Source organism: Cnephaeus nilssonii, assembly GCF_951640355.1.
Source record: "Cnephaeus nilssonii genome assembly, chromosome: 13".
Lineage (NCBI taxonomy): Eukaryota > Metazoa > Chordata > Mammalia > Chiroptera > Vespertilionidae > Cnephaeus > Cnephaeus nilssonii.
Genome location: NC_137084.1, coordinates 45,905,368 through 45,927,967, shown reverse-complemented (window position 1 = coordinate 45,927,967; position 22,600 = coordinate 45,905,368). Strand labels below are relative to the sequence as shown.

Sequence of the window (22,600 nt, the reverse complement as noted above, 5' to 3'; positions counted from 1 at the left end):
CCCCGTTGTGCTGCAATTATGTTAGTTATGTGGAATAGGATGTTAGAGGGGACTTTTCCTGTCTCGGGATTGCTACTCTCCCCCAGAGCCTCAAAAGCAGCACCAGAGGCAACGCGGCAGGACCCCCGCAGCGGTTGTGACATCCTCACCCCGTCACCTGCCTCCAGCCTCAAGCAGGCGCTGACCTGGCCAAGGACGATGGGTGCTGAGGCTTTCCATGGGGAGAGATGACCAAGCGCTGCGCGTCACCCTACGCGGCTCAAGCCCAGGGACCTGGCGCTTAGAGGGCACAGAGCCTGAGCCCACCTCTCCCATGGAAAGACCTGAAAATGCGAGGATGGCGGGAGCTGCCCTGGTGAGAGCCGAGGTGGGGTGGGGTGGGGTGGCTGTGGGAGCGTCCTGTGCTTCCAGAGCGAGCTTGGCAGCAAAAGGAAAGAATGTTTCCAAAGGAGGACCAGTTGGACACAGTGCCAGGTCGCTGGGCAGGAGCCATCCCAAACGATCCCTGTCCAAGACGCCTGCCTTCTGCCTACGGAAGCACTTCTCCGTTGGAGGGGAGGGGGCAGGCACAGGTGGTGAGCCAGGGGTGTGTCCCCTGAGCCCAGGAACCAGCAGGATGAGACCGCAAAGAAGGCTGCACAACCCCCAAAAATGTCTGCCTCATGAGAGCAAGGGCCGGAGTTTGGGCATCTGCCACCCAGAGGTGTCTGATGCCAGGGTACGATGATTCCGCTCCAAACAGACCTGTCACTTTCCTTTACCTTCCCCGAGCCCCGCTGAACCCTGAGCCTCCATCAAAGACGTGGACGCAGACCCATCAAAGACGTGGACAAGCAATCCTTGCTGTCCCTGCCACAGGCTTCCGCACTGCGTCTGGCTGAGAGCCGCAGGGGAAGAGAAGCTCTGAGAAACTCGGTTTGTTTGTGTAACTGAGATGTAATTTCCACTTGGTAAAGTCCCCCCTCAGGTACAGTTCTGTGTTTTGATAAACACATTCAGCCATGTACCCACCGCCACAGTCAAGATGTAAAACGTTTCCATCACCTGCAAAGCTCTCTTGTGCAACCTCTATTGTCAACGCCGTTGTCTGTCCCCAGTCCTTAGCACTCTGTTTTTCTGCCATACGCTCTCCTTTCTCAGAATGCCATGTGACTGAAATCCCACAGCAGGTAGACTTTTCAGTCTGGGCTCTTTCCCTTAGTGTAATGCACTTGACAGTATTGATTCCTTCCTATTACTGAGTAGTAGTCCATGGAGTGGATGTACCACAGCTTGTTAAACATTCACCTACTGAAAAAAACATCTGAGTTGTTTTTTGGCTGGAATTCTAAATAAAACTGCTAAAACGTCCACATGTAAGTTTTGGCGTTGACATAAGTCTTGGGTCAATACCTGGGAATGGGAGTGTTGGGTCTTGTGGCAGGTGCACGTTTAACTTTCAAAGACACTGCCAAACTGTTGTCCAAAGCGATTGCTCCATTTTTTAATTCCCATCAGCAAAGTACAAGAGTTCTAGTTGCTCCTCGTCCTCACCAACACTTGGTATTGATATTGTTGTTTTTCATCCATTTCATAGGAGTATGGTAGGAGACTAAAGGTTTTGTTGTTGTTGTTAATCCTCACCTAAGGATACTTTTCCCATTTATTTATTTTATTATTATTATTTTTAGAGAGAGTAAGAAGAAGATAGGGAGGGAGGGAGGGGGAGAGAGAGAAACATCAATGTGAGAGCAGTCCTTTATTAGATATGTCTTTTGCAAATATACTTTCCAGAGACTGAAGTTTTCTTTGAATTCAGCTGGATTTTTTTTTAAACTTCTAGTTTTGAAATAATTTCAAACTGTCAGAAGAATTGTTAAAATAGTACAATAACTCCCATATATCCTTCACCCAGACTCACCAACTGTTAGCAATTGTTAACATTTTGTGTTGTCACCTTCTGTCTCTAGATACACATACTTTTCCCCAAAACCATTTGAGAATATGTTGCATCATTACCCAACTATTTCAACATGTATTTCCTAAGGGGGAAAAAAGACATTCTCTCACACACCATAGTAGAGTTATCAGTTCAGGAAATAACATTGTTATTATCTAGTCCTCAGGCCAGATCCAAATTTCATTGTTGAAATGCTTCAAGAGTGTCCTTTACAGCAATTTTCCCTCTGATCCAGGATCCACTCCAGGATCATGTCTCCAGTCTTCTTTTGTTGGGGACGGTGCCTAATCTCTCCTTGTCTTGTATGACATTGACACTTTAGATGAGTCTGGGCCGGTTTGGTAAACTGGTTTTCAACCTGAGTTTGTCTGATATTTCCTCTGCCAGGTTCTGCCTTTTTTGACAGAAATACCACAGAAGTGGGGTCTTTCTCAGATCACCACATCAGGAGTGCTTCATACTCCACCGAGAATAGCTTTTAACATGCATTTGGTGGTGGTGGGGTGGGGGGATACACTGGAAGGAGGATATTCACCTAAAAATAGAGTTGGGAGGATATCAGGGGATTTTACTTTCTCCTTTGACTTATGCATAGAGTGGCCTTTACCCAGCAAGCATTTAATCCAGTCACCCACCACCTCCAAACTCTGCCCTCTTACCCACTTAAACTAGACCCTGGCCTTCGGTGCGCCAGGGAGAAGGAGGTCAACATCAAAAGGTTAAGAATATTACACAATGGAATCTTTGTCTTTTGAATTCCTAATATCTCAGGTCCTCCCACCAAAGGGATTATCTAGGGTCATTTTTTTACTGAATGCAATTTTCACTTCCTAGTCATGAGATCCAATGACACTGTATTTTTGGAGTTTTTATACGGTCAATTTATATGATTTGTGAGTGAAAAGAAAAGATATTAAAAAAGGTGAAAAGTCATCTGCTTCCATGAACTGACATTTTTGAATTGTGACCAGAAACCTCCGTAACCTGGGGCTCTTTTTCGTTTTTTTGTTTTGTGTTGTTTTTTGTTTTGTTTTGTTTTGTTTTTTGCTCTTTCACCGAGACTGACAGCTGTCAGAGAGGGCTGGGGGCGGGAGGACTTATATGTCACTGCAGACATCATGGAAATTCTCAGTGTGGCATCTTCAGGAGGAGGAGGAGCTTGGAGGCCGGCACCTCAAAGGGGAAAATACCTCCAGCTCAGTCCCCAGGCTGGCGTTCCTTCCTCCTAAATGCCTCTCATCTCTCCATCCTCATGCCCCTGAGGGTTCAGCTCGAACCTGGATTGTGGCCTCCGCCACAGGCTTCTTGGCCTCCCTGTCTTCAGGCGGTTCTGTGGCTGAAGAATCTTCCCAGAACCTGTTGTTCTGTTTCCTTCTCGTGGCTCCACACTGCCCCCCTGCCTCCCAGGTAAATAGGTTCCCTGAAACACTGACAACATTCCTGCTTCCCCACCCTCGGGTCCCACCCTGCCTCTGCCCCTACCCCTACCCCACACCCTAGCCAACCGTGGGTGCTCCCTTACCCCCGCATTGCCCTTTCTGGCCTAGCTGCCTTTGTCCACGCAGCTCTCCGCCCCGGAAGGCCTTCCCCTGCCAGCTCTGCCTGCTCAGACCTGGACCACCCTTCAGAGGCAAGCATCACCGTGACCTCTTTTAAGAAGTCTTCCGCAAACCTCTGCTGAGTGGCTCCTATGGGCTAGGTCAGTGGCCGGCAAACTGGCTCTCGAGCCACATGCGGCTCGCGAGCCTCGGTTTGCCGCTCTGTTGACTAGTGAGTTTGCTGACCACTGGGATAGGGGCTTAATCACAAGGAACAACAATAGCCTGTAATTATTGGAATCGAGAGTCTAGGTCAGTGGTCGGCAAACTCATTAGTCACCAGAGCGGCAAACCACGGCTCAAGAGCCGCATGTGGCTCGCGAGCCGCAGTTTGCCGACCACTGGGCTAGGTGCTGTGCCAGGCCCTGAAGAGATAGCAATGAGAGTGACACGGGCCTTTTGGGGTTCACAGTCCATCAGAGAGTGAAGAAATACACACACATAAACAAGGACACAAAGGTTGCATTAGAAGGGAAGGTTAGAAAAATGATATTTGCAGCAACAAGTTTAAAAAGTTGCTTCTGTAGGTGGTATATTAGTTTGCTAGGGCTGCCAGAACAAAATACCACAAACTGAGGCAGAGGTGGAGAGCTTAAAAAATACAGAGATAGATTGTCTTCATTCTGGAGGCTGGAAGTTCAAGGTCAAGGTGTCGGGATGGCTGTACTCCCTCCGAAGGTGTGAGGGAAGGGTCTGTTCTTGGCCTCTCTCCTAGCTCCAGTGGTTCCCTGGCTTGTGCAACACAATTCCAGTCTTCACAGGGAGTTGTTCCTGTGTATATGTCTCTGTGTAAGTGCCCCTTTTTATTAGGGCACCAGTCATGTTGGATTAGGGGTCCCCCCGCTACTTCAGTCTGATCTCCTCTTAACTAATTAACATCTGCCACCACCCCATTTCCAAATCAGGTCATACTCTGAGGTGCTGGTGGTTTGGACTTCAACATATGAATTTTCTTTTTCGGTTTGGGCAGGGGAAGTACAAAGTTCAACCGACAGCGGGTGCGTAGAGGCCAGAACCCAAAGGACACGGATGAGCATGGAAGGCTAGAACTGGAGGCGCCGGCTCAAGCTAAAGTCACCCGTGTGAGGAAGGCAGCTGGGTCAGAAGAGGGATCTGGGGAGAACGTAGAAGCGGCTCACGGGATTTAAAAAGATAAGCTATCTCTGTGTGGTATGCACTGTCCAATCTTCTGTGTTCCTGCGAAAGCTACCTCTGCTCTATACAGTGGAGGAGGGGAGGGGAGTGCAGGTGTGCTGGCCCAAAGCCAGGACAAGGTCAAACCAGCACTGCCCGCAGGAGGCCAGGGCTCCTGGGTCACATGGGCTAAACCTCACAGCATGGAGGAGATGAGGCAATCCTGCCCGAGGGAGCAGAGCGAGAAGGAGACTCGAGCAGCAGCTTTGTGAGGGAAGAATGAAGCAGACATAACATTGCATTTGGCATCAGACTTCCATATGTATTCATTTCTGAGGGCACATTTGATTCTCAGAAACATCTTGTATGGTAGAAATTATTGTCCCTCTTTTACTGCCGAGTGTCACACGGTGGGCCAAGGGTGACGTGTCTTCTTCGAGGTCCCCCCGTAGGTACCAACCGAAGCGGGATGTGAACTCAGAAAATCTGACAGCAAAGCTCCTTCCAGAGCCCCTCAGGGGCACTCTGACCACAGGCTCCTCTTCAGTAGCTTGGGGCACCTCATGTACTGGTGGATTAAGGAATGTTTCCGTGCCGCCGCCTCATAAGCCATTGTCACATCCATTGACTCACATCTGATTTCACCACAGATCACTTCCCATGACCAGGGTTTTACCCCAAGCTTGAGCCATGAGTTCCTGCATGGGCTGCAGGCTCTTCGGCATCACAAGAGCTTGGTTGGGTGGGCAATGCAGCCGAGAGGTGTAAAGGCCCTCACCGGATGGGCGGGAGTCAGCAGATAGACTTCTAGTCTCCCATCCTGCAAGTGGGTGTGTGCAGGCTTGCAGGGTCCTGGTGGGATGTAAGACCCTGTCTCCCACCTGCTGTAGAGACACCCTGGCATGGGCTTTTCTTTTTTCCATGACTCACCCTACCCACTCCCTTGTCCCCTTACTGGGATCACCTCCTCAGTAAACTACTTGCACCAAGGCCTTGTCATGCTGCTTTTGGAGGAACCCATGCTAAGAGAGCAATGCAGGCCCTAGTGGGAATGAGGAGGAACCCTTCCCAAGGAGGCCATTCTGAATGGACTCAGAGCCAAACATGAAGAGGCCAGCAAAGCCGAATGGGTTATGGACCATTGAATAGGGTCTTGCTTTAGAGGTGAAGTTGGAGAAGGAGGCCTGGGCATATCTCAGAGGTTGGCGAGTTTGGGCTCCATTTAAACATAGCAGAGACATGCTTGGATTTGTATTTCTGAAGGGCCACGTGGGCTGCTGAATGGAGGATGGATTGGCCAGAGCAATACTAGGGTCAGAGCGATCAACCAGGAGACCATTGTCATAACTGAGTGTAGATTGGAGGCCCAGACTAGGGAAGTGGCGATGGCCTGGAGGGAAGATGACAGAGTCCCGGGCAGTTCAGAAAGTGGAACTGCAGGACTTGGTGAGAACCTGGGTAAGTCAGGGTTTGGGGGCCGAGAGAGGTGGGAGAGAGAGCGTCAGGGCAGACTCCAGGCTTCTGGTGTCTTTCCCTGATGGAGGGGACATGGGGAAGAGTAGGGAGGAAGGGGACATGTTGGGCATCAGCTCTCGTGGATTACAAAGGTCTCTGGAGCATGTGGGATCTGTGTGTGGTGATCAGGAGGGTGGTTGGGCTTGGAGCAGAGGCATCTACCTAGTGACCTCAGTCGTGTCCCTCATTTCAGGGCCTGTTCCTGCTGCTGAACCAAGAGGGTTGCTTGGGGTGACCTCAGGGTCCTGCAGCTCAGCAGGAAGAGCCTCGGCTGCTTCTCCTCCCCTGACTCCAGTACCTTCTTCACCCCCAGCTTGGAGGTGGAAGCAGACAAGCTGAGTCCAGACCACTACTCTCCCCAGGCCTACCACCCCCTTTCCAAGCAGGACACTGTGCTTCCTCTAGGCCCTAGGCCCAGGAGGTCCAGCCTGTTCCAGGAGGTGGGAGATGTGGAGGCACCCGGTCCCAGACTTTGGAAACCTCCCTCTCATTGGTCTTCACAGCAGTACCAGCTCCCAAACAATTCAGGAGGCCCAGGGGGAAGCGGACTTTGCCAAGTCACAGCCCTACCTCTGGCGGGAGTGGATGGGGTGGGGAGACATCCCAGTGGATATGGAGAGCAAGGCAGCAAGATGGGAGAGGGTCCAGCTCAGTCCTGGCTAGGATTCCGGCAGGAAACAGAACCACTCAAGGTGACGGGCTGAATAAAAAGAGGGGCACGGTGCAGGGAACCAACAGAAGGGGAGGAGCACGCCATTGGCAACAGCAGAACACAGTTACCTTCCTAGGCCTGCAGGCTCCCGAGGCAGCAATGGTGTGCTCGTTCCAGAGCCAGGCTGGCCCTTGGAGCCGTAGCATCAGAATGTAGCAGCTGCCAGCACTGTGGCCCCACAGAGAGGAGCAGGGGGACCAAATGCTTTGACCTCTCCTCTCTTGCTGGTCTCCTGCCACAGCCTCTTGTTGGCTGAACCAACCAGAAAGGTTCACAGAAGTCAGCCTTCCAGGACACAGAGGGGACAGAGGACAGACCTGGGGCAGACAGAACAGCAGCTCCCTGTGGTATCTGGGTGCAAGTGCCAGCTACACTGCTTTGCAGATGTTCAAGGAGTTTTGTCACGTCTTCCTTTTCCTCATCTGTAGAGTGAACATAACAACAGGCTAGCTGGCCAGCTACTCAGTATTTCCCTCCCATTGTCACTCCCATGTATTTTATTCAGCAGCAGGCAGCCTCACCCCATGTACACATAGGCACGCCCACAGCACCCCAATGTTCACATGGGACTTGATGCCTTTTGCAGCATCTTGGTCTGCAGTGCTTGGAGTTTGAGGACCTGGGTCAGCTCTATACCCTCCCTTTACCTATCTGAATCTTGATTCACTCACCTATTTAAAAAGTCACCATAAAAAATTTTCATCTTTTTCATTTTTATCCACATCCTTTAGTACCTATCCCCATGTGCCCTGAGATGTTCCTTCAGGAAAGAGCTGGATGCACTAAGGAGCATGTACAAGCAACTCCAAAGGCACTGGGAGGACAGACCATGAATCAGGCAGCGAGTTCACAGGGTGTATCTTACTCATATCTGCATCACTGGTACCTAGCACAGTCTCCTCTTCCTCATGGACAGAGGATAAACGTAGAATGTGTGTCTGTGTTTTGGGTACTCAGACCAAGCCTGGCAAACAGAAGGGGCTCCCATGTGTGTAATCGGTCCACAAAAGGATGACTGAATTCAGTGGGGCCCAGAGGCCATATCTGAGTGTGGGCTTCATGACCCAGGGAAGCCAGCAACAGATCCCCGGGGCCAGGATCTCCCTCTTTGCATGTAAGAAGTCAAGGCCTTGGCAACAGCTGCAGCCAGCTGGCACCGGGTCCCGGCGAGAGTTATTGTTTGGCCAAAACAGGAAGCCGCTCGAGGGGAAGTGTGGCCTCGCCTCAGTGAACCCCTGAAGAATGGCCCCCGAGAAACGTGGGGACGTGCAGGCGGGCACGGGTGGTGTTGCCGCTGCACCCACCCTCAGGCCCGCAGTGGACCTCAGTTGACCCCTGTGGCCTGGTGTCGTGAGGACAGGGCTGGGAACCAGGGGACTGGGTTCTAGTCTTGTGGGACCTTGAGCATGTCACTGCCCTTCTCAGGACGTATCTTCTCATCTGTCAACTGATGGATTTGAACTATGCATTTGCAGCTGAATGGATCCCCATCTGGCTGTTTCATTGATCCCTCTGGCTGCCTGTGGCCTGATGTCATCGGGTGCCAATGAGGCTCATGGAATGACCGTTTCCCACCAGGAGAAGGGAAAGCTGATGGCTCCATAGCACTTCACAATCAGTAAAGGTCCACCTCCTCATTTCATTTGAACCCCAACAGTTATATCAAGAGGTAAAGGTGGGGCCCTCTTGCCCGTCACCGGGAGCCAGCCTCCCCTCGCCTCTCCTCTCCCTGCCGAAGCCCAGGGGACGGAGCGGGAAGCCAGGACCATGTTCTGACACAAGCTAATGGCCCTCGATTACCACAATCCAGCCGGCTTCGACTGCAAAGATGAAACAGAATTTAGAAACTTTATTGTTTGGCTTGAAGACCAGAAACTCAGACACTACAAGGTTGAAGACAGAGGTAATTTCAGAAACATCCACAGCAGTGACTGGCCCAAGTTCTTGAAAAGTATGTCACAGATGTTAGCTGTCCTTTCAAGATTCAAGATCGACAAGAAGCAATTGACTGGCTTCTTGGTTTAGCCGTTGGACTTGAATATGGAGATAACGCTGAAAAATACAAGGACTCGGTATCTGATCATACAAAAAATGCTGACAATGCAGCTAAAAATACAGAGCCATTGGTCAATTTGGTTGTTAATAATCCTGATTTTAAGGCTGGTGCAATGGCTTTGGTTAACCTTCTTCAGATTCAGCATCATGATGATTACCTGGTAATGCTTAAGGCAATTTGCATTAAGGGTCCAGGAGCGCCTGACACAGGATGCAGTTGCTAAAGCAAATCAAGCAAAAGAGGGATTGCCTGTTACTTTAGACAAGCATATTCTTGGTTTGGACACAGGAGATGAGTTCTTTTTTTTTTTTTTTTTATTAAGGTATTATATGTGTACATATCTTACCATTGCCCTCCCCACACCCCACTCCCATATATGCCCCCACCCCCCAGAGTTTTGCATCCATTGGTTATGCTTATATGCATGCATACAAGTCCTTTGATTGATCTCTTATCTCCCCCACCTCTCCCTAACCTTCCCCTTGTAATTTGACAGTCTGTTTGAAAACGACAAGTGTTGGCGAGGATGCGGAGAAAAAGGAACCCTCGTGCACTGCTGGTGGGATTGCAGACTGGTGCAGCCACTGTGGAGAACAGTATGGAGTTTCCTCAAAAAACTGAAAATGGAACTCCCATTTGATCCAGTAATCCCACTCCTGGGAATATATCCGAAGAAACTAGAAACACCAATTAGAAAGGATATATGCACCCCTATGTTCATAGCAGCGCAATTCACCATAGCTAAGATTTGGAAACAGCCTAGGTGCCCGTCAGCAGATGACTGGATCAGAAAACTGTGGTACATCTACACAATGGAATACTATGCTGCCATAAAAAAGAAGGAATTCTCATCATTTGCAGCAACCTGGGAGGAATTGGAGAACATTATGTTAAGTGAAATAAGTCAGTCAATGAAAGAAAAATACCACATGATCTCACTCATTTATGGATAATAAAGAACATTATAAACTTGAACAAAAAGATAGATACAGGAGATGAGTTCTTAATGAAGCTGCTCAAATTCTGTGATTGCTGCAGATAGAAGAGCTCAGAGAGCTACAGACAATAATTAATGAAGCCATAGTAGCTGTTCAGGCAATTATTGCTGACCCAAAGACAGGCCACAGAATGGGGAACGTTGGAAGATGAACCTTTCAGGATTTCAGCCTCTCGCCTATTTAGTACAGCTGGGAACCATGCACACCCTGGTATGTGTTTCAAAATCAAACATCACATTTTCAAGGGAAGAATCCCAGAAAATTGACTGTGTTTTAGAGATTTACCATCATTGCTTTTTCTTTAATAAAGTTTGAGAAAACGGGTGGGGGGGGTGGGGGGGGCAGAGGTAAAGGTGGGATTCATGGTTCCATCTCACAGAGGAGGACACAGAAGCTCAAAGTCAGGATTTGAACCCACACCCCTGGCCTTTATCTTGAAGCTCTTGGACAGCCTCATTGGATGAGTGAATGAGTGCATGTTCAGGCTGCAGAGGGAGATGGCCATCCACCACTGCCAGGTGACTCTAGACAGAGGGCCGCTAGCAGGCAGGCACTGTGCAAGCCCAGAGGAAACAGAAGGTCCCCTGCCTGAGGGAGGAGCTTGACTGGAGGGCTGGCAGCTTGAGGCCTGCTCAGTCTGTCTGCTGTGTTTTTTATTTTTCTCAATTCAGGCTCTGCCACTTACCTACTGTGTGACCCAAGCAGGCCACTCCACGTTCTGCCTCAGCGACCTCAGTGGTCATTTAGAGATGACAGCTGTCCCGCTGAGCCTGGGCTGGGTGGGGATCCAATGAGCTGATGGGAGATGGAGGCTCATGGTCATGTGGATGTGCTGGTTGCTCATCCAGCATCTGTTCACCTCTTCCTTCCTCAGAGGATCCCAATGCTGCTCAGCCTCCCTATCCCCAGGTTTAACACGGGGTCTTAGTGAGTCAGCACGTGGCATCCCCTCAGAGGCTGTTATTGGTTAGAAATACTCAAGTCATCCTATTTGAACCAAAGAAAAAGGCTTACAGCCTGGGGTTGGGAGAGAAGTCCTCTCTGGCACTCTCCCGCCAGTTGTTCGCCTGGAAGCCTGTAGCTCCCATTGCCACTGACTGGCAGCCGACTTCCATTCCTGAGGAGAGAGACAGCCATCATGGGGCCACAAGGGAACCAGCTGCAGACAAGAGAGAAATAGAAAAGTCTGTGTTCCCGACGACAGCAGGGCCTGCTGGAGGTGCTGGAGACACTCACTCTGGACAGGCAGTGGTGGGAGACGATTCGGTTCCTTGTTGTATTTAGACATTGGAGCCAGGGTGTTCTCTTACTTGCAGCCAACGGTGTCTTCAGTGCCCCTTGCTATCTTTCAGTTTCTGATGCACAGAGGGGGATGGGGTGCCCTCCCCACGTTGGCCCACTCTTGATATTCAAGCTGGGAGGACAGTTGCGAAACCTCTGGGCACCAGGCCAGAGCTGATGACTTGTTCACAGCTTTTTGGAAGCTCTGCATTCTTTCCTGTGTTTCTTGAACCAGACAATTCCTCCCTTTCCACAACTGGTCTCTGGCCTGGGCCCAGGCAACCCCACTGACATTAATGCTGCAAGATTGATGGGGCAGGGAGACAGAGAGCCTGGACTTTTGAGGCCCCAGCCCCAGATGCATTCTTTGCTCAGCCTGTTTTTCCCCCTTCCCTCCCCACATAGGCCTTAGCCACTTTGCAGTCTTAAGATTACAGGTTTTAGAACATAAGGGCCCTTGAAGATGATCTAGTACAACCTTCTTGGTGTACTAAAATGGAAACTGAGGCCCAGTGTAGGCAAAAGGCTTGCCCTGGGTCTTATGGAGCTGGGACTAGAACCCAGGTACCTTGACTCCCAGCCCAGGACTCTTCCCATATACGACAAGAAGGTCATAAATTGACATGACCTTTTCTGCGCTGATTAGGGACTGATTCTTGGTGTCTCTTGTCTTGATCCTCCTTTTCCATCCCTATGACTGCTGCTCTGATTCGGGCTTCATGGTCTCCTGCCTGGGTGTTGGCCTCATTCTAAAAGTCTGTCCAATTCCCATCTGCAATCCTGCTCCCGACACAGCAGCCAGAGGCTTGTCCTTAATACCAAGCCGATTCCGTCTCACCTGCTTCACCACCTATAGGACAAGATCCAGGATCCGTAACCTCGCTTAAGGGGCCCTCATGACTGGCCACTGCCCAACATCAGCTGTCATAAAAGACCTATATTCCTTACTACTAACTCAATTGATGCCTCCTCCCATCTGTCAGCTTTCCCAGGTCCCTCCTTCTGTGAATGGCGCTGTGTCTGAGTTTATCATGGAACCTTTCTTAGGATGGGAGGGTCTGATGCCAGCTGTCTGCTTCACTGGATGAAGAGGGCTTCCAAAGCAGGGATAATATCCACTCAGCATCACTGCCTGCCAGCACCCTTCACCAGATGTGACCTTGCTCCTGTGCAGTTTCCTCTTGTTGGTTCCAAGTTGTCTGTCCATAGCCCTGTGAAGGCAAAGACCACAGGGGCAAATGATAGGAGAATCTGATTCTTCATGGGTTCCATCCCACCCAACTGAGTCCCTCTGCCAATCTGACTTGGGTGTGAATGTATCTCTACTAAAGACAACAGACTCTGAGAACCAGGCCAGGCCTGGGGCTTCGGGAAGAAGAATAATTATGAACAATAAAATGTCAATAAGTACATAGCTATCAACAATTGAATCTAAAAATCAAAATAAACGAACAAGGAATCTAATGAGCAAATAAACTGATGAATAAAATAGACCCAGAGGCAGAAAACATAGAAATGTAACAGATTGACAAATCTCAGAGGGAAGGGGAGGGGGAGAGAAGAGATTAACCAAAGAACATGTGCATATATGCATTACCCATGGACACAAACAATAGGGTGGTGATGATCTGTGGGTGGGGTGGGAACTGGGTGGAGGGGCATAATGAGGGGGGGGGGGAAGAGAGGGGACATCTGTAATACTCTCAACAATAAAGATTTTTTTTTAAAAAAGAAACCCAAACCATAAAATCTATACTAGGTATTAAAAAAAGAAAAAGTCTACTATGAACTTGTTTATTTTATAGTTGGAAAAAATTAGACAACAGTGAGAAAGAACAATTCTAGTTCCAACTCTGTTGACAACTGGACATGTGGCCTTGAACAAGTCAGTCATCCTTTTCAAGACTCAATTTTCTTGTTCATCTGTTCCTTCCTTCATTCTAGAAATCTTCCCTAAGGACTCATCTGTGCCAGCTGAGGACTATGGATCCAAAAGTTAATCAGAATCTAAACAAATAAGAAGATGTTTAACCTTGTTTGAAACCAGAGAAATCCCAATTAAAACTGAGCTACAATACCATATCTCATCTATCAGTTTGGCAGAAACCCCAAAATTTAACAATGCACTCTATTGGCAAGACTGTGGGAAAACAGGCCCTCTTGTACATTGTTTGATGGGAATACAAAATTGTGGAGGGAAATTTGGTAAATTCTAGAAAATGACGTATGTGTTTACCCTTTGATCCAGCTATCCCACTTCTCTGAATCTGATCTGCAAAAATAAAACAAGATGTATGCATAAAGCTATTCATGGAAGCACCATCTGTAATAGTAAAAAAAAAAACTAGAAACCACCCAAATGTCCGTCAATGGGGATTAGTTGCCCACACAAGGGATGACTTTGCAGATAGAAAAGAGAAGGAAAAGTATATATAGATGCTGTGATGACATCATTTCCAGGGTACAATGTTATATAAAAAAGCAAAGTGGAATAAAAAAATATATAGTGCACTATCATTTATTAAAGAAAGGGAATACATATTTTCTTTAATGTTAAGAAGTCAGTTAAAATATAAAAAATAAAACTTTAAAATTGTTATCTATTGGAGAAGGGAGGAAATAGGGTAAGGGGAATAGGGATAGAAGCTAGACTTCTCTGAATATACCTTGTTTTGTAGATTAATTTTAGAACCAGGTAAATGCTTTACATAAAAATAAAACAAAGTTAAACCCAAATAAAAGTCAGGAGCAATCCCAAAAAAAGCAAAAGCAAAATTAAATAATTCAATCTGTTTATTGACTTCATGGCTTCACCATGCAGAGTGGAGTTATTTGGAGTGATTTAGAAACCTGGTGACTGGACTGCACATCGCTCGTAGGATATAAATTCTAAAGACAAAAAGAACTGCAAATAAATAGTAAAATGTTTTCAGTCATCATATATGTTTAGAAATACTACTGGTATTGTTATTCTGAGGTTTAGAGAAAGTCTGAGGAAACAAATCAGTTATCATTGTTAGGAAGCAAGATTTTCAGTATTAGAGAAAAGAGATACAAATATAAAATCAAAGAACTTAAGTAAAATCCCTATATCTTAGCTTTTATTTAAAATATCACTATGAACTCCTGACATATGTACATGTATTTTTTAAAGAAAGTATTTCCCAGATCTGTACATTGAAAAGCCCAAATGCTTTTCAAATAGCACTGAGCACACCTAGCATTCAGTTTGGTGGTATCTAAATACCTCCTTGGAGAAATAGCTGATTCCAGCTATAAATGAAGAAGGAGTGATAAAATTAAAATATTATTATGTTGAAAATCTCCGACAAAATAGTGGATCTAGGTAATGGTTTTCAAAAGCTTCTAAAAGTGCAAAAATCAGACAACTAAGCCTTGGGGGCCTTTTGAGGAAAGTACACACACCTCTTATAACGTATTCTTGCCAACACTTTGAATCTGAATTTAATCAGATCTAACTACTAATTTCTAGGAAAGGCAAGGGACCAAAGACTATGTCAAACAACACCATGGGAGACACAGTAGGAGAAGCCAGAATGTGGAATAGTACAGGGAACAAATAACACGGTTTATTCAATGAGTAAGTGGGATAAAAAGAGAAGGAGAAACTTATAGAATGAAAGAGATATAAAAGAGCTAACAACCAAGTGAAATGTATGAATCTTATTTGGATCTTCATTTTGAACAAACCAACTTTAAAAAGACCATCTATGAGATAATTATGGAGCAATTTCAACATTACTGGATATTTGATGATAAAAAATGTTATTAAAATATAAGTATGATAATGGTATTCCAGTCATGCCTTTATCTTTTAGAAATACATACAACAATATTCATGATTTGAATGTTTTGGAGTTGCTCCAAATAACCCAGTGAGGGAGAAGTTGGGGGATGTAAATGAGACAAGAGTGGCTTCCGTCTGTGAAGGTTGAAGCTGGGGGAGGAATATGCAAGGTTCTTTGTACTGTCCTGGGTTTTTTTGTTTTCTGTTTTTGTATGCTTGAAAATTTCCACAATAGAATGTTGTTGTTGCTCCCAAGGAGGTAGGAAGGAGGACTTAGACATATCAACCAAAGAGACCAGTTCCCTCTGAGGTAGTGAGGAGGCCTTGTTTGGGAGTGAATTTAGGTAGGAATGTACATATAGAGGTAGGAGTTTTCAGGAGAGGGAAGAGCAAGTGCAAGAAAGTTTCACATCTGGGGAGGGCAAAATCTCTGCATTGAGTGAACAAAGGGGCATGTCAGGGTGGTGGCTGAGAATAAGATGAGGAGTATCTTTGAGGGCCTCGATTGCCCAGCCAGGAGCCCCTAAAGGCTCTGTGTTGTAGCAATGTCACCCAGGCAGCTGGACAGGTTGGAGGCAGAGATCTGGATGGGTGTGAGGAGACCTCAGCAGAACCTGGGCAGGGGTTCTGGAGAGAGAAGAGGAGGCCAGAGTTGGAGCATGCCGTGCGGGAGACTGAAGGAGATGGGCAGCTGAGTGTGGAAGTGCTGGTGAGAGAGGCAACCATGATGGGGTCAGTTTCTGGGCAGTTTGGTGGATGTTGGTGCCATTATTCAGACAGGGTTGGAGGATCAAGTTACGCCCCTTCATGGAGAGCCCTGACTGGGAGGCAGGGGCCTGGGTTCTGCCCCTGCTCTGCTGTCTGGCTGTGGACCCCAGGGCATGTCTTTGTCTCTTTCTGACGGATGGGTACGACCTCAGAAGCAAGGGGTAGGAGCCTCAAATCAGAAGTTCCCCAAATCTATCACCGGACAGATTTGTGCCCAGCCCATGCATGCATCCTTTTTGCCTTCAAGATCATGAGTTCTCATCTGGCCTCGCTGACAATCCAGTTGTGTGATGTCAATGGCATTTCCCTTCAGAAAAAGGAAATGAGGTTAGCAAGCGTGTTACCAGGAAAGGAAAGTTAGCTGGGCCCCACCCTCTGCAGCCCCATGCTCCCCCCTCAGAGCATGCAGGGCCCCTCTGCCTGAGCCTGGGAACAGGACCCAGAAATGTCACAGTTCAGAGAGAGACACCAACACAATATGGGTGAGTGTTGGCTGCTACAACTTTGATTTCTGAACAGGGCTGCCCCCAACAGAGTCAGCGCCCTCTCCAATGCCCATGGCCCAGCCCCTGGCCACACTTGGAGACTGAGGTCACGGAAAGTTCCAGGGGGGCTCATTAAATGTCAGCAAGGCCCTGAACATGAGCTCTTTGTCCGTGAGGAATCTGAGGCCCAGAGAGAAGAAGGGACAAGGCCAAAATCACAAGTCAGCCTCAGGTACAGGTCACATGGCACCTGGGGTCAACAGTCCAGAAAGCCTGTCATGCGGCAGGACTCCCAGAATGCCCTGCTCCTGATGGATGTCCTCAGGAAGTCTTTCTCCAGTTAAAAATATTAAGTGCCTTTATTAAACTAAACCACCCCAACCCTTAGCTTTTGACAATCTAGAATTCCTTAAAAAGCTGTTACGAAGACAAAATGAAAACAAATTCCAATCCATTCAATAAAATTGCGGTATACTTTTGAACTGGAAGAAAAAATTAACAGTAAATTGATAAATTTGGTATGTTTGGCATATCAGTTGTTTGAAGATTAATCACTTGGCAAATTGGTCATCAAGTGAATATATTTTTAGAAACTTGAGCAAGAGCCTCTCACTGATCCATCCTTCACCGCCCCCCCCCCTCCTGACTGTGAGTCCCGTGGGCAGGCCCAGGTCCAGCTGCCCTCTTTGCCCCTAACCTTGGCCCAGCGCCTGGCACACAGTGGGATCAGGCGTTGGTAGTCAATTGTGTAGTAGACTGATGTTAGACCTGAATGTCCTCAAGGGTTGGAGGCAACAGGGTGGAAAAACCCCTCACCTTTGCTCTTATTGCAAAAGTCAACTTGGGTCATACTTTCCACTGTCCCCCCTGCAGGGAGGACGTCTGGTTCACCCTCCCACACACCCAGGGGCTGGGGGTTTTCAGGTGAAGCAGAATGAGGTGTTTGTGCTTCTGCACCTTTGCAGGATTGTTCAGCAACAATGGAGCCGGAAAAGGCAGTGTGTCCTGGCAACGTGCAGCATTGCTGAGCTTGTGTGCATGCACAGGCGTGTGCACATGTTTCCACATGCAAGTGTGGACAGCTGTGATGTGCAGTTTTGTTATGAATATGCAGATACCTATGGACCGTGTTAATTGCTATTATGTATGGAAATGTGTAAATGAAGTATATATGCATACCTATGTTTGTATAGGCATGTGTGTATACATCCATTTGTATATAAGCTTTCATAATGCAAGTACATTGAGTATATGTCCCTGTTTATCTGTGGAAGTGTACATATTTGGATAAGTGTAAATATGCATTTATTTAAGCTTTTTGCATAAATACATGTTGTGCATTTATGTTAATCCATGAGTGTATAGAATATGTGTGCATGTTGGTGTAAGGTGTGTGTGTGCTCTGTAGGTGCATCTTAATGTAAGAATATGGTATGAGATGTATGTAAGGTGCCTGTGGACACATGTGCATGGAGATCTACAAATGTGTGCATATCAGTCTGTGTGTGAAGCGTGTATGTGCACATACAAATATGTGTGGTGTGGATGATGCATATGGTTGCAGGCATATACACACAGAAGCACATCCTTCTTGCCCTTTATTTTTCTCTAGGGGAATGACAGGGCTTCTGAGTCCTACAGTGGCTGGTGGTTCTTCCAGGAACATGGCTTCCTGGACCTGAAAAGTAAGAACATCTGAAGCCCCGTGTGAGTGAGGAAGCAGGGTGGCCTGAGGCTTGGGCTCCTCTGAGAATTGCGTGGACACCCCAAGTCCACTGCTGTGGACCAGGCTGTGGAGGGCTTGGGACATCAGGGACCTCTGACCTCACTGTGTGCCCTGCAGAATGTCACTGCCACCTCCAGTCTTTGGTCCACGCCTCAGTGGTTTCCCAACTTTTTTTTTTTTTTTTTTGGTAGTAGAGCCAAAATAAAATCTTAAGTATCCTTCCATGGAAAGCAGATGAATAAGTGGGAAATGCTGCTGCTGAAGGCTGGGGTTGGGGAGGGACAGGAGGGGTCTCCATGGAATATAGTTCTAAGCTCTGAGCCTACACTGCTCCTGGGCCTTTTCAGTTTACATTCTAGTTTGTAGTTTGAAAAACATACCCACATCCATAATCTCAGCTAATTCTCATGAACTTCTTCCAGTCTGTTTGGAAAAGCTGGAAGCAGAACAGAGAAAAGGACTGGTCCTGGCTCCACTCCTGCCTCCTCTTCTACGTGAGCAACTTCTACCCCATCAGCTACTCTCACGGCCTCTTCATGTGAGGTCACATGAATCAACACCTGGAGGTGTTCCATTCGAAGCTGGCTCACTGTAAGCAGCCCCAAATGTGGGCTATTGTGCTTACAATTACCCCCATTATACAGGTGCAGAAATTGAGACCGGGAGAGGCTTTCTGACTTTGTGTGAAGTCAATCTGGAGATGCTGGGAAAGACTGGGCCCATCCTGACCTCACATGCCCACCCCCTGTCATTGGAAGCACTCTTTTTATTCTTCCAGGCTTGGCCATCCCGTGGTAACCCCACATGTGGTTCTGTGGTTGCCCACACAAGCCTAAATATAGCCAATAGGAGACCGGGGCTCCCCCTTGGTGAGTGGCAAAAGGCCCAGGGACTTGCTCTGCCTCACAGATGAGCAGATCCTGTCCAGGGAAGACTGGTGGTCTGGGTACCAAATGTGACACGCTAGAGGCTGTGCCAACCTTGTAACAGAGATTATCTTATTTCATCGGTTTGTTTCTTAAAGTCTGTGATGTCCCATTAGACAGACATGAAAATCAAGATTCCTGTGGCCTGCCTAAGGTCAAGGAGCTTCAGTCAGAACCCAAATTATTCTGATCCAAGGTCCATGTTGTTAATACCTCATCCTTCCTTATTTTGACCCTGGGGCCAGCTGGTGCAGAGGTAAGAGCAGGATCTGTAGAACCACATTGGCTTCAGATCCTAGCCTCTCTGGTGACTCCTTGTGGCCTTGGTAAGACTTTATGTCTCTCGGTCTCAGTTTCCTCACCCACATCATAGGGGCCTCATTGTCCATTATGTAGGATCATGGTGGGGACTGAATGAAACAAGGCATGGAAGTGTCCAAGTGTGGAGAGTGGCTACAGTGTTTGGACAGGTTCAAGCTTGGACTAATGAGAGGGCACAGCCTTCTCATTGCCATGTGCAAGTCCCAGCTTGAAGGGCAAAGCCCTCCCAGAAAAATTATAGCCAACAGCTATAGTTGTAAGCTTGAACCTATGGTCCGAACACATGGCCCCACGTGCCTGAGTGGTGTGGGCTTGATAGAGTTCAGGTGCATGTAATTGAGTAGATTTGAAACCCATGAGAATGTTGTAAACATCTCGACCATGCCCTTACTTTGCCTCGTGGAATCTGGCTATAAAATAGACACGGCTTGTAGTCCATGGTGCTGTCACTAGCTTTCCATTAGAGAGGACAGCGTCCCACCCAGACCCAGCTTTTATTCTCTTGTCTTTTCTCAATCCTTCACCGCCCCCTCTCAGGCTCACCAAACCTGGCTGAGCTAGCGCGGCACATAAGCCTCACTTCCTGAGGCTGAGTATGCCATGGCTGTGCCAGCTCGCCACATCCAGGGTAGGACCTGGCATGTAAGAGGGACTCAGTAAATAGCCATTCACTGTCTCTCCCCCTCCCACCACTTAGTACCATGCTTCCAAAGTTGGGGTGGGAGGGGCAGTGTTGGTTGAGCCTCTGGAAGTGTCTTGCCAGGTCATGGAAGTGGAACTACTGATGAGAGGTCAGGAGAGGGGGGCCCTGTGATAGGGCATATTTTCAAAAAATGGCCTCAGGAGTATTTTCAGGTCCACATACTGAAACCTTGTCATTCTTCACCAAGAGATGAGTCTATCACTCCTACCTGTGAACTTGTGCAGAACTTTGTGACTGCTTCAATGAACAGAATGTGGCCGACGTGACATTACGCAACTTTCCAGGCTAAATCTATAAAGGTGATACAGCTTCCGCCTGTCTACCTGTCCCTCTGTCTCTGTCTATCTCTGGATTCCAGCAGCCATATTGTGAGGAAGCCCAAGCCATAAGGAGAGACCACAGTAGGTGCTTTGGCCAACAGCCAATAGTCAGCTTCAACCTCTGGACATGTGCATGAACAACTCTTTAAATAATTTTAGTTCCCAAACTGCAAACCACCCCAGGTAGTGTCAAGTGGAAGAGAATGAACTATCCCCTCTGAGCCCTGCCCAAATGCAGATTTGAGAACAAAACAAATGTCTTTAAGCACTTAGTTTTTGGTACATAATTCCAGGTAGCAGGAACAGCCCTCCTTCCCCCACAGCCCTCTGAGTCACCCAGCCAGGTAGGGATAAGCTCCTCCCTGTGTCCCACTCCCACTCCCACAGGCATAACCTGGAGTCAGCCCTCTGTCCAGTGCTGAGCCTTCCAGGCCAAGCTGCACAGCCCTGGTTCAAAGCCCAGCTCTGTCGCTTCTCAGTTTCCTCTGTGACAAATGGGAGTTCTGATAGTGCCTCTCAGGAGTCTGGGGATTCGTGAAGTAAAGTGCCTGGCACATAGTGAGTACTTCCTAGGTGGATGCAGGGAGGTGAAACTGGAAGGAAAGAAAGAGGTCAAAGATGTGGCCCAGCCTCTGACTTAGTCAAGGGAGAGGGGAGGACTGGGTTTCAGGGAGCCTGGGGAGTGATGGGTCTGGTGGACACTGAGTGTGAGAAGCCTAGCTCTGTGCAGGCCAGGTGGGGCCCCAGATTGCTCTCAGATTGACCTGAGACGTGGGAATAAGAGGAGTGGGACTGGACAGGCTCTGGCAGATCCAGTGAAAGGTGAATGCGGAGGGGGCACAGGGGAGGGATGGAGAGCACCGCAGGCAGGAGCTAGGGGTGAGGGGGAGAGGGAACCACACCAGAGCCAGGTGGGCTCAGCCACACCTGAGCATGGATTCTCAGAAACCCAGGCCGCCCTCCCTGTTCAGACAGGGCCAGCCAGCTCTATCTAGGGAGATAACGCCACTGCAGAGGCTCCCAGACCAGAGACGTCCTTATCAGCTGCCGTTGTCTGGACTACTCGGGAATGTAAACGCGCCTGATGCGCCAGACACAGGGTGACAGAAAGCAGACGTGCAGGGGTCAGCTCCTTCTCCCCAGCCCCCCATTCTCTCCCTGCAGCACTGCAAGTGGGTAACGTGGGACGCCAGCTTCACACGGCAGGACACCACCGGCCACGGGTCCTCTAACACCTGGATGGCGTTTTCCCCTTCAAGCCACACTTGGGTTTGGAGGGGTCTCAAGGAGCCCTTTCTATTAAGGTCATGTGGGCCAACATGCCCCAGGTGAGCCCAGCAGGGAGAAGCAGGGCCTGCAGGCTGATGTGCCTGTGTGGCCTTGAGCAAGTTCCTCCACATGACCAACCGGCTCTCCTCACTCACAGGGGTGTGCACTGAAGCCCCTGCTGGGCCAGGCACAGGGCTGGGCACTGGGGTACAGAGGGACCCCGAAAACACAGCTCTCTGGAGTTCAGTCTGGTGGGCAAGATGGACAAACAGGTAACAATCATAATAACAATCACAAGTTTGTTTTTGAGCGCTTACTACACACCAGGCACGGTTCTGAGTGATTTACTCATATAAACTCGTTTAAGTCCCACACAGCCCTATGGTGTAACATTGATAGTATTTCCCCTTCACAGAGGAGGAAGCCGAGGCACAGTGTGGGGACGCACAAGTCCCAGAGCTGGGACTCAAGACCGAGAGGCCCGATTACCTGGAGTCATGAGGAGAGCTGTGATGAGGGCTCCATTCATGACCAGTCAGTCTCTCCTGGCTGAGCTAGAGTGATCTGGGACGGGACAAAGGAGAGAGAAAGGGGTCAGAGCCCAAGGCTGTCCCTACTGCCTTCCTCCTCACACCCTTCCCCCACCCTACTCACCCCCAGCCTGCCCCGCTCCCAGTCTTGCTGTGGCCCCTTCACAATGACATGCACCTGGGATCCAGAGGTGTCAACATCAGGCAGTGGGAGCAAGGAAAGAGCAAGGGTTTGGGGGTCAGATGGATGGAGTTTAAATCCTGGCTCTGCTCCCATCTGGTGAAGTGATGCTCAGCAGCGCCTCATCTCCCCATGTGTAAAACAAGGTGTGTCCTAAGTGATCAGCTGTGAGTTCAGCTGACATTCCAGACCCTGTGTGAACACCAGTAACTGTGACTGCACCAGCAGAGATGCAAGCAAGGGGCATGGGTAGCCATGATAGGGAGATGCAGCCATCTGTGGGCCTTCCCGGAGAAGGAGGCATTGAACTGACACCTGAAATAAATTCCT

At 48.5% G+C, this 22,600-nt stretch overlaps 1 long non-coding RNA gene and 1 pseudogene across 2 annotated transcripts; both read left to right on the top strand.

Moving 5' to 3' along the window:
- Positions 1-6,072: 6,072 nt before the first annotated feature.
- On the top strand, positions 6,073-10,648 carry LOC307110143 (RNA transcription, translation and transport factor protein-like; annotated as a pseudogene). The gene is made up of 3 exons: positions 6,073-6,129; positions 8,681-9,249; positions 10,624-10,648. The product of its transcript is annotated as an RNA transcription, translation and transport factor protein-like (transcript).
- A 5,583-nt stretch (positions 10,649-16,231) lies between these two features.
- Positions 16,232-18,564, top strand: LOC307108806. Its single transcript, XR_013814346.1, has 3 exons — positions 16,232-16,291; positions 17,907-17,979; positions 18,443-18,564. It is a non-coding gene; the product is annotated as an uncharacterized lncRNA (long non-coding RNA).
- Positions 18,565-22,600: the final 4,036 nt, after the last annotated feature.